Consider the following 16,068-nt stretch of genomic DNA (forward strand, 5'->3'; position numbering starts at 1 on the left):
TAATATATTTAGCACTTTGCAAACTTCAACTTGAAATATTGATGGTGGCAGTGATAATAATAATAATCTCTTTTCTTACTTGTAGAATATATGTTCTTTGAGCCTTATTTTTTTGGATGTCTTGTGAAAGGAATAGAAGAACTTTCCCAGCCCTACTCTTGAACCTCCTCTCCAGTTACAACTGTCTTAACACATGGAAGCACACACAAAATCTGCCTAAGCAAGCTTGATACTCAATTTCACATATCTGGCTGCCTGTTCTTCATTGAGTTTCTTCCCCTGAGTAGAGATTCCTGGACATCAGTCATGACAGGTGGACTTTTGAGGAGTAGCAACCTCTGCAGTTTGGGAGTTCCTGAGAAATTCAGTCAAAACTAACTGGCAGAAAGATGAGGTATTTTTTTTTTTGCAACTACATTTTGGAGAAAATGACCACTGGCCCTGGCTTCCTGGAAGCTGTGGACCCTGAGGGAGTTGTTCTAAAAGTTTAGAGCCAATGTGAAGATGAAATAGCTGTTCAGCTGTCTCAGAAAATGTTTCATGTTTTCTGTTTTAAATATCATCCTCCTGGGAGAGTATAACAGTAGTTCTGAGTTGGTTTCATATTTTAAGTCTTTGTCAAAGTTACTTGTGAGGATTTTAAACTACTTTTGAGGATTTCATATTATAAGCATTTGTGTTGTAGAGAAAAAGGAACTTTTTTGAACACAGTTATTTGCATTTTTTTTCTCCTATTAGATTATAAACTCCCTGAAACCAGGGAATTTTACCTTTCTTTATATTTCCAGAACTTAGTATAATTACTGGCACATGGTGGGTGTTTAATAAATTGTGATTGACCAAGTGATTATATTGAATACCTCCTTTGTAATTCCCTTTAGGAAGTTTCTATACAAAGTCCAGGATTAAGCTTTAAATGAATCCTCTGGCGGTCCCAGAATTGAGAGCAAAGCATCAGCTATATGTGTGTATGTATATGTGTGCTTGTATGTTTGTATATATAGATATAAGTATATGTGTGTATATAAAAGCTTGACACCGCTCTTTAGAGGGCAGGCTCCCCTAAGACTATTCCTAGAACTGAGAAACTCTTTAATGAGAAACAATTCTTCAAATTTCTCTAGATCAGTAAATCTGCTATTAAAGATGCATTTTTTTATTATTAAAATAAAGATAACTGAAATCTTATTACCTGCAGAAGCAAAACAAGCCAACCTTTTTCTGGGTCCTGAGTCACAATGAAGAAGCTGGCTGGACTTCAGAATCTTGGTGGCTTGGTTATTTATGGCTGCCTATAAACCTATTCTTCTTCCACCTCCCTGGACCAAAATCATGAGGCCCAGATGCCAAGTTGGGAAATTTATTTTTCCAGGAGCAGCTGGCTTCTTGGCAGCCTCTCTTGGCAATGGTATTGCCCTCTTTGAAGTTGTCTCCTGCTTTGCTGTGTGTTTTTAAGATGCCTGATGAACTGTTTGGGCTGCTTTGGTATCTTGGATGTTATTTTCCTTTTGACTCACCTTTTCAATGAGGAGACATTTATATGCATTTTTATCCATGTGGAATGAAAGCTGTTGGGAAAAAAAAAGTATGTGAGGGGAGAGAAAGCATGTGAGCAAACACATACACACACAAACACTCAAATTTTCAATTCTATATGTGCTTTCATCATTGTGACCATTCCTTCCAATGAATATATAGAAGATATAGTATAATCTTTTCCCAACCCATCCTAAAGACTTTGTTTAAGCCTTTTCATATATTCAGAACAGAATCTACCCAAACTGCCAAGGATATCCACAATTATTGGCAAGTACATAGTAAAAGAGATAGAGTATTTGGAACTCTTTGAGTCAAGAAGATCTGAGTTCAAATCCAATCTTAAACATGTACAAATTATGTGACTTTGGAAAAGTTATTTAACCTCTGTCTGTTTTAATTTCCTCAACTCCCAACCCCCAAGAAAATATAAGAAAATAGCACTGAACTCAGTGGGTTTAAAATAAGGATCAGTTGAAAAATATTTGCAAATTACTTAGAACAGTAACTGGCATATTAATAAATGTATGTTCCTTTCATTTCTCTCCACTTGATATTGTGAGGATACCAATAATATATTTGTATAGTCCATAGATCATTTCCAACTCTTTCCAAATTAACAAAACACTATAGCTTTTGTTATTTCTTCAACATTTCTTTGATGACATTCTTTGTTTCATCTGATAGACAAATTGGGCAAAAGACACTGGATCTGTGATTTTATTAATGTAGAGAGTAATTTATTTTTCAAGGAGAAAACACTCTTTATCAAAGCAGAGTGCAAGGCTTTCTTCAATTTGTAGTCCTAGAGAATTGCCTAGAATTGGGAAATTAAGTGATTTGCCTCGAGTTGCATTGTATGTGTCAGAGGGGAACTAGAAACTAGTTCTTCCCAGCTCCATTGCTCATCTCAATTCTCTATGCCATGATGCAGACCATGAAACACATACACCACAATCACAGTGACTGTGTATAAAATACCATAGCATCCTACTAAAGACAGGTACCTTAGTAGATGTCTAGACCAACCACAACTTAAATGACAAATGAGAATATAATTCCTTAATAGAATACTTTCATTGTTGGGGGATTTGTTGCTTAACCAGTTGTTTATTTCATTTTTAAGAAGTTCTACTTGGGAAAATCTCATTTTAAACTGATAAGAATCTGTTTCTCCCTGACTTCTACTTATTGTCCTGGTCCTGGTCCTTGTCCCAACACATGAGCCACACAAAATGTGTACATTACTCGATCTACATAACAGACCTTTAAATTCTTGAGAAACAAAGTTCATGACTCTCTGAAATCTCTTCTTTTCCCATATTAAATATTTGCAGTTTCTATTACTCATGATTGTCAGAGGTAATTATGGCACAATGTTAATATGCATAGATATAGATATAGATATTGATATCATTCCATATGTTTTCCAGAATGTCTTTATTCATAGAAAAATATAATCTCAAAGTTGGAAAGAACCTTTTCATATGATCTAATCCATTTCTGAGCATGACTTCCCAATCCCTCTATAATATCCCCAGCAGTAATCATCTAGGTTTGCATGATAACTTCCCATGAAAGGATATTTATTATATTTCAAGGAAGCTCATTCCACTTTTTGACAACTGTAAATGTTAGATAGATTTTGTTTCTATTTATATTGTTTAAATTTGTTTTTCTCTCCTATAGGACCAAACAACAACAACAAAAAAACAAACCTCTTCATCCACAAGACAGTCTTTCAAATATTTTAAAATAGCTATAATACCCAAATTAAGCCTTTATTTCTCCAAAGTATTTTCTTTCAACTGATCTTTATATGTACGATATTCTGACCTGTCCATTATGATTAACCTCCCCTGGGTAAATTTCATGTTAGTTTGAAAATATGACATCCTGAATGGAATATAGTGACACAGACCTGTCTAACCTGGACATAGAAGAGAAAAATTATAAAGTCAAATGACAGAAAAGTTTTTCCCACAAAAGTCCTTGGCAGTACCAAATGGTTCAACATTAGAAATGGATATGGATATGATTGTTCTTAGCCAGGCAGCAAACAGTTATTAAGTTAATTATACTAAATATTTGCTATACAAAGAAAAATAAAAGACTACATTATATTTAACTAAATATTGGTTGTACAAAGAAAAGTAAAAGATGATAGTACCTGGTTTCAATGAACTAACAATGTACTGAGGTCATTATCATGTAAACTATGTATTTATTATGTATTAAAAAATATATGCAAGGAAAATTAGAAATAAATGAGTTTGCAGTGTACTAAAACCTTCAGTTTTTTTCACAAGTGTATATTCATGACTTTCTCATCTTATATTCATGAATTTTGATTGTTTTCATCTAAAGGTATGACAACATTTCTCTCTGTTATGGTTATATATCATTATGTTTGATAGTTTACAGCCATAAAAAATTATCTGAAAGAATATTAGTGTTAAAAAAAAAAAAGATGGCATGTATGTATGTGTGCATGTAAATGTTCTAAGCTGGCCTTAAATGAAGGCAGTCCCCTGATTAAATTTAATATCTGATCAAAATGAAGACACTCATAAGGCAATCAATACTTGACTAAAAATAAAAAGGCCAACTGTCATTGAGGGGAAAAAGTTACTCAACAAGGAGAGGAATTGAAACACCTTAAGTTGATTCAGTTGAGTGAAATTCCCTTGTCTAAGTTACTCATTATTTCCACCAGCCAAATATCAGAATTCTTCTCTTATTCTTCCTAGTTGTTTTGTTCTAAAGAAGTGAAGAAATGTTATCTGTGGTCTGAAACTTTAACCCTTTAAGCAAACCAAGTCTTGAGGAATATCTCAATAACTTTTATGCAAAAACTAGCCTGATTTATATGGGGATAGCAATATTAGGATATTACTCCCATGACACTCTATTCCTTAATAACAAGGTCCTTCCTTAAATCTCTTATTACTAAGATAATAAGATTTCTTATTATCAACTCTGTCAACTCTGATTTCTTAAATTTAAAAATTCTATTTTGAATAGCACTAAAGCAGGAATAGAAAAATTAAAAGAGAGACAAACAAGAAAACAGAAAATAGTGTAGCAGTTACTTAAAGATTTTTTTTTGTTGTTCAAGAGCTGAATCTGAGACAGTTCAAGGGAGGCCTGAGTCCTGGGTCTAAATGATCAGATCCATGTAGTAGTTAATACCAGATAAGTTCATAGCAGCTTTCTCAAAGTAGACCAAATAATAATAATAACCATATGGAGGAGCATTAATAAAACAAGAGACAACTATAAAGAGAATGACACTTTCTGCAGAGTTGCAGGTCAAAAATACCACATTGTACACGTTTAGTGTTTTTCCTGACCTACCAGCCAGAATCTCCCCCTCATGAAGAGTTCTTTAAAGAGGGACAGAAAATACAAAATCTTTGGCCAAGAAGACTTCTTCTTTTTACCATGGACAGAGTCCTCTATCTCCTTCTCCATTTCAAGAAAACAACTTTCCTCCCCACAATGCCATGTCTTAATTCTCCAAGGACCAAGGAGTTATATAATTGTGCTGGATATGTTACTGGCAACAATGTAGAGAGAGATTAAAATCATTTTCATGTTACAGTAAACAAAGGGAAACAGTGAATCTACCTTTTACTACTTCCCATGTCAGTGCCCACTCTTTACCAGCAGGTTATTGTTGGAATCTTTACAAACTGCTAACTCATTAGAGTTGATAGATTGTTGATCTGATCTTACAAGAAGATGTTTTGGGCAGAACCTGAAACAAGGTACTAAGTAGAACTAATTAGTACAATGCTTGTGTTTACACCTTTACTCATCGGAGTTCACAAGTATGCTGGATTCACAAAGAAAACTTTGTAACTTTGTGAATTCACACCTCCCTTAAAGCTCTTAGGGTCAGAAGATCACCTGAGGGTCCAGGGTTCAAGTCCCTGTTCCGGTGCCAAAAAATGCAGTGCCAAAAAAGAAGATCTTCTTTTAAAATATGTAGAATAGTTCTCTCTGGTGGAGAGGGCAGGTTTCTCAGTGGAGGTTTTCTTGGAGGCAGCTTTAGTATTAGTTGAAAGTAATAATCACCCAAAACGCAGCCAGGTGATCAAAGTCCAGCTCTTTTATTATCTCCAATATAGTCCAGTTAGCTTAGAGGTCTATCTCTCTGCTTGGTTCTGAGATCTCTTGCAGTTTTGTCCTTTGCTTTTGCCTCTGCTTTCTTCAGCCTTCAATCCAGCTCCAAGTTGAATCTGCCTTGACTCCAAGAGAAGGCTTCTGGCTCTCCACCAGAGTGCTCCTCTCCAATCCAGCTGAACTCTCTTTTGCCACCAGCCAGCCAAGTAGAAAATATTCTGGAATAGATCTCTCTTCACTGGCCTTATATCTGACTCTTCTGAGAGAATGGGATTATGAGTTTTCTCCCATAGTGCTCTCTGGCCCTAAGAGCTTTAAGGGAGGTGTGAATTCACAAAGTTACAAAGTTTACTTTGTGAATCTGGCATATTTGTGAACTCCGATGAGTAAAGGTATAAACACAAGCATTGTACTAATTAGTTCTACTTAGTACTTTGTTTCAGGTTCTGCCCAAAACATCTTCTTGTAAGATCAGATCAACAATCAATCTATCAACTCTAATGAGTTAGCAGTTTGCAAAGATTCTAACAGGTTATCACTGTTATTGGAGGTCTATCTGCATCTGCTGTCACTGGGACCTACATATTTAACTATTGCTGCTGCTGGAGTCTGAATGCTTGTCCATTATCCATTCTGTCAGGATCAACCATCACTCCAGGACAACTATTAATAGTAGTGTCTAATCTCTTCTGCTCTTTTTTAGGCAAGAATATTGCTACAGATCTGAACAAAATCTCACTGTAATTACATTTTGTTTTTCTTTGCTCTACTGTAGTGGGTCTGACTCTCTCCATCTCCTTCCCCTTTCCCCCATGGAGAAGATTTCTTCAGGCTTGTGCAATATCTCTCTACTTTTGTATGGCATTATAGGTACTGATACTGATGAACCTGACTTTGTCCTATGCAAAGCAACTCTAAATAATAACATAATCTAATCCTATAAATCAGTACTCTGCTCCTGAGGAGTAAGCAGTCATTTATACTGAGATTGCCCCTGGGTTTGAGTTGTCTACTCATCACAAATCTCTCACTGGAAGCCCCAGAGAGAAGGAATTATAATTCATAATTCACAATGTGAAGGTGAAGGGCAGAGCCAAGATGGTGGAGAGGACACATGCTTCTTTCCGAGTTCTTCAAATACCTTCAAACTATTTATGAAATTCAGCCTCTGAATTAGTGCTAGACTGACAGAACCCACAGATATTGGAAATACAACAAATTACCAACAGAAAATAATCTCAAAGATTTCCAGAAAAGGTCTGTTTTGATCAGGCATGGGCAAGGGAGGAGGCCAGGTGCAGGCAGGAAGCCAGAGCATGGAGACCAGCTCATGATGAGCAGACTGGGTGCAGGGTGTGGTCTCCACAGGTGGAAAATCTATGGGGAGATATCTACCACAGTCTTGGCTACTCTGCTCTGGTTACAAACCAGTAGATCAACAGAGAAGTTATAAAACTTCCAATATAAACACAAAGGGTAAAGAGTGTACCCTAAAGCACCAGAGTCTCACGGGACTTTGTACACCTACCTAGCCCTAGGAGTGACTTAGTGCAATCCTCACACAGCCACTGATGCTCCACTGCCACTTTGCTGCTACTTTCTCTTGCCTGTTGAGGAAGTTTGGAAAGCCCCCATTGCCCCCAAAGCAGACCCCAGCTTTTTTTTTTTCTTTCTTTTTTTTTTTTTATGAGTAAAAAAGGCAAAGCAGGCTCTAACTATAGAAGCTATCTATAGGGAAAGATCATATTTCAAACCCTGAGGAGACTAAAAGCAGATTGTGTCCAGATGAAGAGCCAAAGGGGGAAATGATCTGGTCTCCACCACATAAGGGTCTCCTAGAAGAAATTAAAAATGATCTTAAAAGAGAGCTAAAAAAAGAATGGGGTAAGGAAAGGAAAACTCTGCAAGAGTGTTTGGAAAAAGAATATAATTCATTAAATAATAGAGCAGAAAAAGAAAACAACTTCCCGAAAAACATAATTTATGAATTGGAAAAGTCAAATAACTCCCAGGAAAACAGAAATTGTGAATTGGTAAAAGAAAATAACTCCTTAAAAATTGGTGAAATGAAAAAAAAAAAATCATAGAACAAAACAACTCATTTAAAAACTCAATTGGACAAATACAAAAAGAAATTAAAAAAATAAATGAAGAAAACAATACATTAACTATCAGAACTGTACAAATGGAAATGAATAACTTGAGGAGACATCAAGAATCAGTCAAATAAAACCAAAAAATGAAAAAAAAATAGAAAAAATGTTAAATATGTACTTTGGAAAACAACAGACCTGGAAAAATTGATCTAAAAGAGACAATCTAAGGATTATTGGACTCCCTGAAAATCATGATGAAAAAAAGAGTCTAGACACTATTTTTCAGAAAATCATCAAAGAGAACTGCTTAGATGTCATACAATCAGAAGGTAATATAGCCATTGAAAAAATTCATTGAAGATCTTCCAAAAGAGATCCCAAAATTAAAACTCCAAGGAATATTGTGGCTAAATTTCATAACTATTGGACAAAGGAAAAAATACTACAAAGAGCCAGAAAAAAAATTCAAATATTGAGGAGCCACAATAAGGATTACTCAGGATCTAGCAGTGTCCGCATTAAAGGATCAAAGAGCCTAGAATCTGATATTTCAAAAGGTAAAGGAACTTGGAATGCAGCCAAGAATAAATTACCCAGCTAAACTGAGCATTTTCTTCTAGGGAAGAAGATAGACATTCAATAAAACAGGTGAATTGCATTTATTTCTGATGAAAAACCTGAGCTAAACAAAAAATTTGATCCCAAATGTAGGACTCAAGAGAAACATAAAAAGATAAAAAGAACACTTGAGAACTGTATTTCTGTTATGGGTATACATAAAAAGTATATGTATAATTTGATTTTACTTTTATAATATAAAAAAGGAAGTAGAGGTGGAAATGAAATTGCACCACAAAAAGGGAAAAGTGGAGGTAAAAGAGGGAAACTACATCTCATGAAGAGGCAAAGAAAACCTATTATATCTGAAGGAAAGAAGGGAGGGAGATGAACATTGTGTGAATCTTACTCTCATCAAATTTGGCTCAAAGCAAAAATATTTTGTTTACAGAGAAACTTCTCCCACCTCATTGAAAAGTGGGAAAGGAAAAGGGAAAAGGAAAAGAGTAGGCTAAATAGAAGGGAATACAGAAAAATAAAGGAAAGGCATAAAAGGGGGGAGGGATTCAAAGGGTTTTGGAGGGATTCTAAAGAGGGAGAGCTGTGTGAAGCAAGTGGTGCCCATAAGTTTAATACTGGGAAAGTGGTAAGAGAGAAAGAGAAAAGCATAATGTGGGGATAATAAGATGACAGGAAAAACAGAATTAGTACTTTTAATCATAAATATGAATGGGGTGAACTCTCCCATAAAGCAGAAGCAGATAGCAGACTGGATTAAAAGCCAGAATCCAATAATATGTTGTTTACAGGAAGCACATTTAAAGTAGGATGATACATACAGAGTAAAGGTAAAAGGCTGGAGCAGAATCTCCTATTTTTCAGATGAAGTCCAAAAAGCAGGGTTAGCCATCCTGATCTCAGATCAAGCAAAAGCAAAAAATTATCTAATTAAAAGAGAAAAGGAAGAAAACCATGTCTTACTAAAGGGTAACATAGATAATGAAGCAATATCAATACTAAACTTATATGGATCGAGTGATATAGCATCTAAATTCCTAAAGGGGAAGTTAAGAGAGCTGCAAGAAGAAATAGGCAGCAAAACTATAATAATGAGAGATCTCAACCTTGCACTCTCAGAACTAGATAAATCAAACACAAAATAAATAATAAAGAAGTTAAAGAAGTAAATAGAATACTATAAAAGTTAGGTATGATAGATCTTTGGAGAAAACTGAATGGAGACAGAAAGGAGTATACTTTCTTCTCAGCAGTTAATGGAACCTATACAAAATTTAACCATATAGTAGGATATAAAGACCTCAAATTCAAATGCAGAAAGGCAGAAATAGTAAATGCATTCTTTTCAGATAACGATGCAATAAAAACTCCATTCAATAAAAAGCCAGGGAAAAATAGACCAAGAAGTAATTGGAAACTAAATAACCTCATCCTAAAGAATGAATAGGTGAAACATCAAATCAAAGACACAATTAATAATTTCACCCAAGAGAATGACAATAATGAGATGATATACCACATTTTGTGGGATTCAGCCAAAGCAGTAACAAGGGGAAATTTTATGTCTCTAGATTCTTACTTACATAAAATAGAGAAAGAGAAGGTCAATGAATTAGGCTTGCATCTAAAAAAGCTAGAAAAAGAGAAAATTTAAAACCCCCAACCAAAAATTAAACTTGAAATCCTAAAAATAAAAGTAGGGATTAAAAAAAATTGAAAGTAAAAAGCCTATTGAATTCATAAATAAAACTAAGAGTTAGTATTCAATATTGTTATTAGAAGTTCTAGCTTTGACAATGCGAAGAAAAAGAAATCAAAGGAATTAGAATAGGTAATGAGGAAACCAAATTAACACTCTTTGAAAATGATCTGATGGTATCCTTAGAGAACCCCAGAGAATCTACTAAAAAGCTATTAGAAATAATCCATAACTTTAGTAAAGTTTCAGGATACAAAATAAATCCATATAAATCATCAGCATTTAGATATATCAGCAACAAAATCCAATAGCAAGAGATACAAAAAGAAATTCCATTTAAAATAACTGTCTATATTATAAAATATTTGGGAATCTATCTGCCAAGGGAAAATCAGAAACTATATGATCAAAACTACAAAACACTTTCCACACAAATAAAGTTAGATCTAAACAATTGGAAAAAATTTTAAGTGCTCTTTTATAGGTCCAGCAAATATAATAAATATGACAAATAAATATGACAATATTACCTAAACTAATCTATTTATTTAGTGCTATACCAATCAAACTCTGAAGAAACTATTTTACTGACCTAGAAAAGGTAACAACAAAATTCATCTGGAAGGAAAAAAGGCCAAGCATTCCAAGGAAACTAATGAGAAAAAAAAAAAAAAAAGAATGAAATTGGCCTACCTATACCAGATCTAAAACTATATTATAAAGCAGTGGTCACTAAAACCATTTGGTATTGGCTAAGAAATGGACTAGGTGATCAGTGGAATAAGTTAAGTTCACAGGATAAAATAGTCAATAACTATAGCAATCTAGTGTTTGACAAACCCTAAGACCCCAGCTTTGGGGATAAGAATTCACTATTTGACAAAAACTGCTGGGAAAATTGAAACTAGTATGGCAGAAACTAGGCATTGACCCATACTTAACATCATACACCAAGATCAGGTCAAAATGGGTTCATGATCTATGCATAAAGAATGAGATTATAAATAAATTAGAAGAACATAAAGTAGTTTACCTCATAGACCTGTGAAGGAGGAAGGAATTTGTGACCAAACAAGAACTAGAGATGATTATTGGTCACAAAATGAAAAATTTTGATTATGTTAAGTTAAAAAGTTAAAAAGTTTGTATAAACAAAATTAATGCAGACAAGATTAGAAGGGAAGCAATAAACTAGGAAAACATTTTTTCCAGTCAAAAGTTTTGATAAAGGCCTCATTTCTAGAATATAGAAAGAATTGACTTGAATTTATAAGAAACCAAGCCATTCTCCAATTGATAAATGGTCAAAGGATATGAACAGGCAATTTTCAGAGGAAGAAATTGAAACTATTTCTAGTCACATTAAAAGGTGCTCTAAATCACTATTTGATGAGAGAAATGTAAATTAAGACAACTCTGAGATACCACTACACACCTGTCAGATTGGCTAATATGACAGGAAAAGATAATGATCCAGGTTGGAAGGGATGTGGGAAAACTGGGACACTGATACAGTGTTGGTGGAATTGTGTACAAATCCGACCATTCTGAGAGGAATTTGAAACTATGCTTAAAAAGTTATCAATCTGTGCATATCCTTTGTCCCAGCAGTGTTAATACTGGGTTTATATCCCAAAGAGATCTTAAAGAAGGAAAAGAGACCCATATGTGCAAAATATGTTTGTGGCAGCCCTTTCTGTAGTGACCAGAAACTAGAAATTGAATGGATGCCCATCAATTGGAGAATGGCTGAATAAATTGTGGTATAAGAATGTTATGGAATATTATGGTTCTGTAAGAAATTACCAGGATGGTGTCAGAGAGGCGTGGAGAGACTTACATCAACTGATGTTAAGTGAAATAAGCAGAACCAGGAAATCATTATATCTGATGATCAGTTCTGATGGATGTGGCTCTCTTCAACAGTGAGAGGATCCAAACCATTTCCAATTGTTCAGTAATGAAGAAAATCATCTACATCCAGAGAGAGAACTATGCAAAATGAGTGTGGACCACAGCATAACATTTCCAGTCTTTCTGTTATTGTTTGCTTGCATTTTTGTTTTCCTTCTCAGGTTTTATTTTTTACCTTCTTTCTAGATCCAATCTTTCTTTTGTACCAAGATAACTGTATAAATATGTATACATATATTATATTTAATATATACTTTAACATATTTAACATGTATTGGAGTACCTGCCATCTAAGGGAGGGGTGGGGGGAAGGAGGAAAAAAGTTGGAACAGACAGTTTTGCAATGGTCAATGTTGAAAATAAATATTAAAAAAAAAAAAGAAATAAAAGGAATTGCCTAACTTAAAAAACAACATGAAGGTGAAAGTGAAAAATTTTAAACTAATGCAGTAATCCTGACTGTCCCAATTTAATTAAATCATAATGCAATTTGTACTTTTATCCTTCTCCTCAATTCTGAAATTTGTCTTTTATATCCAATATTTTTTCCCTGCCTTTCAGAATGTCTTCTGCCATGCAATCATAATAAATTTCATGTTCCAACATTGTAGTTGGACTTTCAAATTCTGATTTTTTTTAATGAAATCCAGTTTCTTCTGCATAGTTGTTAGGTGATGGTAAAGGAAAGTAATCATTAGTTAGACAAGAGAGATATTACTAAAATTGTGTGAGGACATCCAGGACTCCTGTGTGTTACTGTTTTTTCTCAAATTTATACCATTGCTGCAACTATTCTTGGTTGTGCAACTATTCAACTATTCTTGGTTGTGGCAGGACCGCAAAAGGACTAGAGATGATGTATTCAAGTTAGTAGTGGTTTGGGAAGTAGGGAGGGTGGGGCCACCAAATATATAAAGGGTCTCCAGCTAATAGTTAAGTTACTAGTGCAGGTAACTAGTACAGAGGATAGAGGTATCTCCTTTTCTTTTGGAGGTTTTTGAGAAGATCATAGGGAGAAGTTGCAATCTTGTCCATATTGAGATGGGTGAAAGTATCCATCCCATATCTTAGTCATAGTTGTTATAGTAATTGAGTGTATATATCATGGGGGATAAGTGATATCCAGTCTTGGAAACCATGAACTTTACAGATCTAATAGTAGTTATTTTGTCAGTTATTTGGGATAAAACAAAATGAAATCCATGTAGTTTACTGAAAAAAATCAAACATTATTCACATCAAAGAATATCAAGTCCTCAGGGGAAAAGATATTGCCTTTTCTGTAATGAAAATAAAGGAAGTTAATATAAAGTTCACTATGCAAATTCTTCTTATAATTACTTTAACTGGCTGACAACCAAGACCAATATTGCCTTTAAGTCTCTAACAAATAATTGTGAGCTGCTTAAGGTTTTTTCCCCGATTGCTGGGTAACTGATCTTGTTCACTGATGACTATGGTAGCCTAGGTCTCAAATGATTGATATGGGATTATTGATCTATTCACACATTTTTTTCTTTCCAGTGACTGAAATTAGCTAAGAGCAATTTCTTTTTAGAGAGTCATTTGGTTTATGTTCTCCATTTTCCCTCAAAATTATTTAAATTCTCCTTGAAGTCTCCTCCTTCATAATTTGACAGATTGGTGGATAAAGGTCTGAAAGGGAATCCATTTTACAAGACTATTAATATAGCACTAGTATAATGTTATCTAGGTTGGATAAAGTCACAATTGTAGAGGTCCAAAACTTGAAGATGACTTATAAGGGAGACAAGTAATGGGAGACTAATAATGACAAAATTCAGGGTCTAGCCTCCTAATTGAGCAAACATTTATGGCGAGGGAATGCAGATGTTTAGGAATGCAGTACATAATACATTGATGACATTTAATCCCTTATGATCTATAAGAAAATGTATAGACTTTTCAGGTATAGTAAATCCACATTTGTCAGGGTATTTTGATGTTATTCGTTATTTTTGTCACTTGTAGGTCCAAATTTTTTAATTGTTTAGTGGATCAGGACATACTTCTGGAAGAGCTAAAGCAGATTAAGTCTTGGGCCCCCTATGATTCATGCAACTTTCTTCCTCTTCTTCTTAGCAATATGTCCATAAGAATTAGATAAAATGTAGCTATTAGCAGGCAACAAGAGGTGGTCAAATTAGATGACCATTAGACATTCATAGCTTCCCTATTTATTATGTGATTTTCCAAAGCATTTGTCCGATTTCTAAGAAGTAGTTGCAACTGAGAATATGACACAGAGTTATACCATTACTCTTCATCAAGAACTATTCATTATGATTTCAGTAATACATAATGTTCTTTCTAACAAGTTGATTCAGGTATATTGTTAAGTGGAAATGATATTTTCAAGCTTGTATTTGCCTGAGGTTCTCATATGTTGATGCCCCTCAATAATGGATTATGATATTGCTAAAAGCAAATACATTTTAAGCCCTTACCCTCCAGTGGTTCTTTCTATGAGAATGTAGTTCTTGAGGGTTACCAGATTCACTAATGCCTTCTTATTATAGGAGATTTCTATGGGAGAAAAAATCAATAGTCATAGATCTAGTAATAGTATATACTCCAGCAAACTCTTCCAGGAGTCAAACTGCAAGCTGCTTGACTAGCATGTAACAGGGACTCAAAGGATAGAAAAGATAAAATTTTTATTTATATCAATTTCTGGATAGTGATCAGGAGTACCACTGAATGGTCTGGGGTCTAGAGAGAACATGATTAGAAAATTAAAGAATTTCAATTATGAGATAGGACCAGTGAATAGATTTTTCTAATTTTTCTCACTTTGTATAATTATTTATAGGTCATATTAAATGCCATTCAGAGATATAATATGTTTTTCTTGAAATGAATAATATATTTAATACTCTTTTTTTTAAATGGCAGAGGTTAGAAAATAGATCTGTCACTACTATAGAAATATATTAAATTGTGTTTTGCTTCAATGAGCACAAGGTGATATGGTTTCCTTAACTTTACTAAAGTAATGATATTGCAGTAACTGCCCACTGGTGCTCACACTTTTGAAACATCAATATGGCATAATCCCACATGGCTCTGGACCTATTTCTAATTGGCACATTGATTATATTAGCAAAATAAAGCAGAATTTTACAAAGCTAGATGAAATATTAAAATGTTTTTAGAGAAACAAAGAAAAAATTTCAGAATATCAAGGAAAATAATGAAAATGTAGGAGTGAAATAGTATTATAATTCAAGATATAAAATCAAATTATACTTGGTATTGGTCAAAAAATAGAAAAATAGATCAATGGTATGTATTAGGAAACAAATTCTTGTTATCATTTATTTGTAATTAAATTGAGGTATTATATAGATATGTATATGTTGGAATCCTTACTAACTGCTAACTAATTAGAGTTGATCTAATCTTACAAGAAGATGTTTTGGCCAGAACCTGAAACAAGGTACTAAGTAGAACTAATTAAGACAAGGCTTGTGTTCACACCTTTACTCATTGGAGTCCACAAGTATGCTAGTTTCACAAAGTACATTTTCTAACTTCAAGGGAGTCCACACCTCCCTTAAAGCTCATTGGGCCAGAGAGCACTATGGGAGAAAACCCATAATCCCATTCTCTCAGAAGAGGCAGATAAAAGGCCAGTGATGAGGGATCTATGGCAGAATACATTTTTTCCTCTTGGCTGGCTGATCGCGCTGGACTCAAGAGGAACGACTCTGGTGCAGAGAACACTTTGACGGATTTCAGTGGAGCTATGCCAGAAGCCCTCTCTCTGCGGCAAGTTGGTGGCTGGGCTCCCCAGAAGGAGATAAGAGAGACCTTCCACCTCTGTCTTGGTTGGAGGCAGAAGAAAGCAGAGGCAGAGGCTGAAGGACAGAACCTTTGGATTTGGAGACATCCAAAGGGCTCTAAGCCTCTAAACCGGCTGTGCTTTGAGAAGAACAAACTCCAACATTTGAACTCTAACATTTGGCATCCAACGTGGGGCCCAAGGACCCTACTTTCACTGAAGAAGTCTCCAGTGACCAGGAACTGAGTGAGTACAACCTTTTTTGGCTGAAATGGGACAGATCCTAGGTAAAGATTCTCCATCCCCCACCCCAA

General features: G+C 34.6%; 1 long non-coding RNA gene across 1 annotated transcript; it reads left to right on the plus strand.

Annotated features, from left to right (window-relative positions):
* The first annotated feature begins 256 nt into the window (after positions 1-256).
* LOC127560535 (uncharacterized) lies at positions 257-3,825 on the plus strand. The gene is made up of 3 exons (XR_007953351.1): positions 257-394; positions 882-968; positions 3,226-3,825. It is a non-coding gene; the product is annotated as an uncharacterized LOC127560535 (long non-coding RNA).
* Positions 3,826-16,068: the final 12,243 nt, after the last annotated feature.

Source organism: Antechinus flavipes, chromosome 4 (assembly GCF_016432865.1).
Source record: "Antechinus flavipes isolate AdamAnt ecotype Samford, QLD, Australia chromosome 4, AdamAnt_v2, whole genome shotgun sequence".
In the NCBI taxonomy this organism is placed as follows: domain Eukaryota; kingdom Metazoa; phylum Chordata; class Mammalia; order Dasyuromorphia; family Dasyuridae; genus Antechinus; species Antechinus flavipes.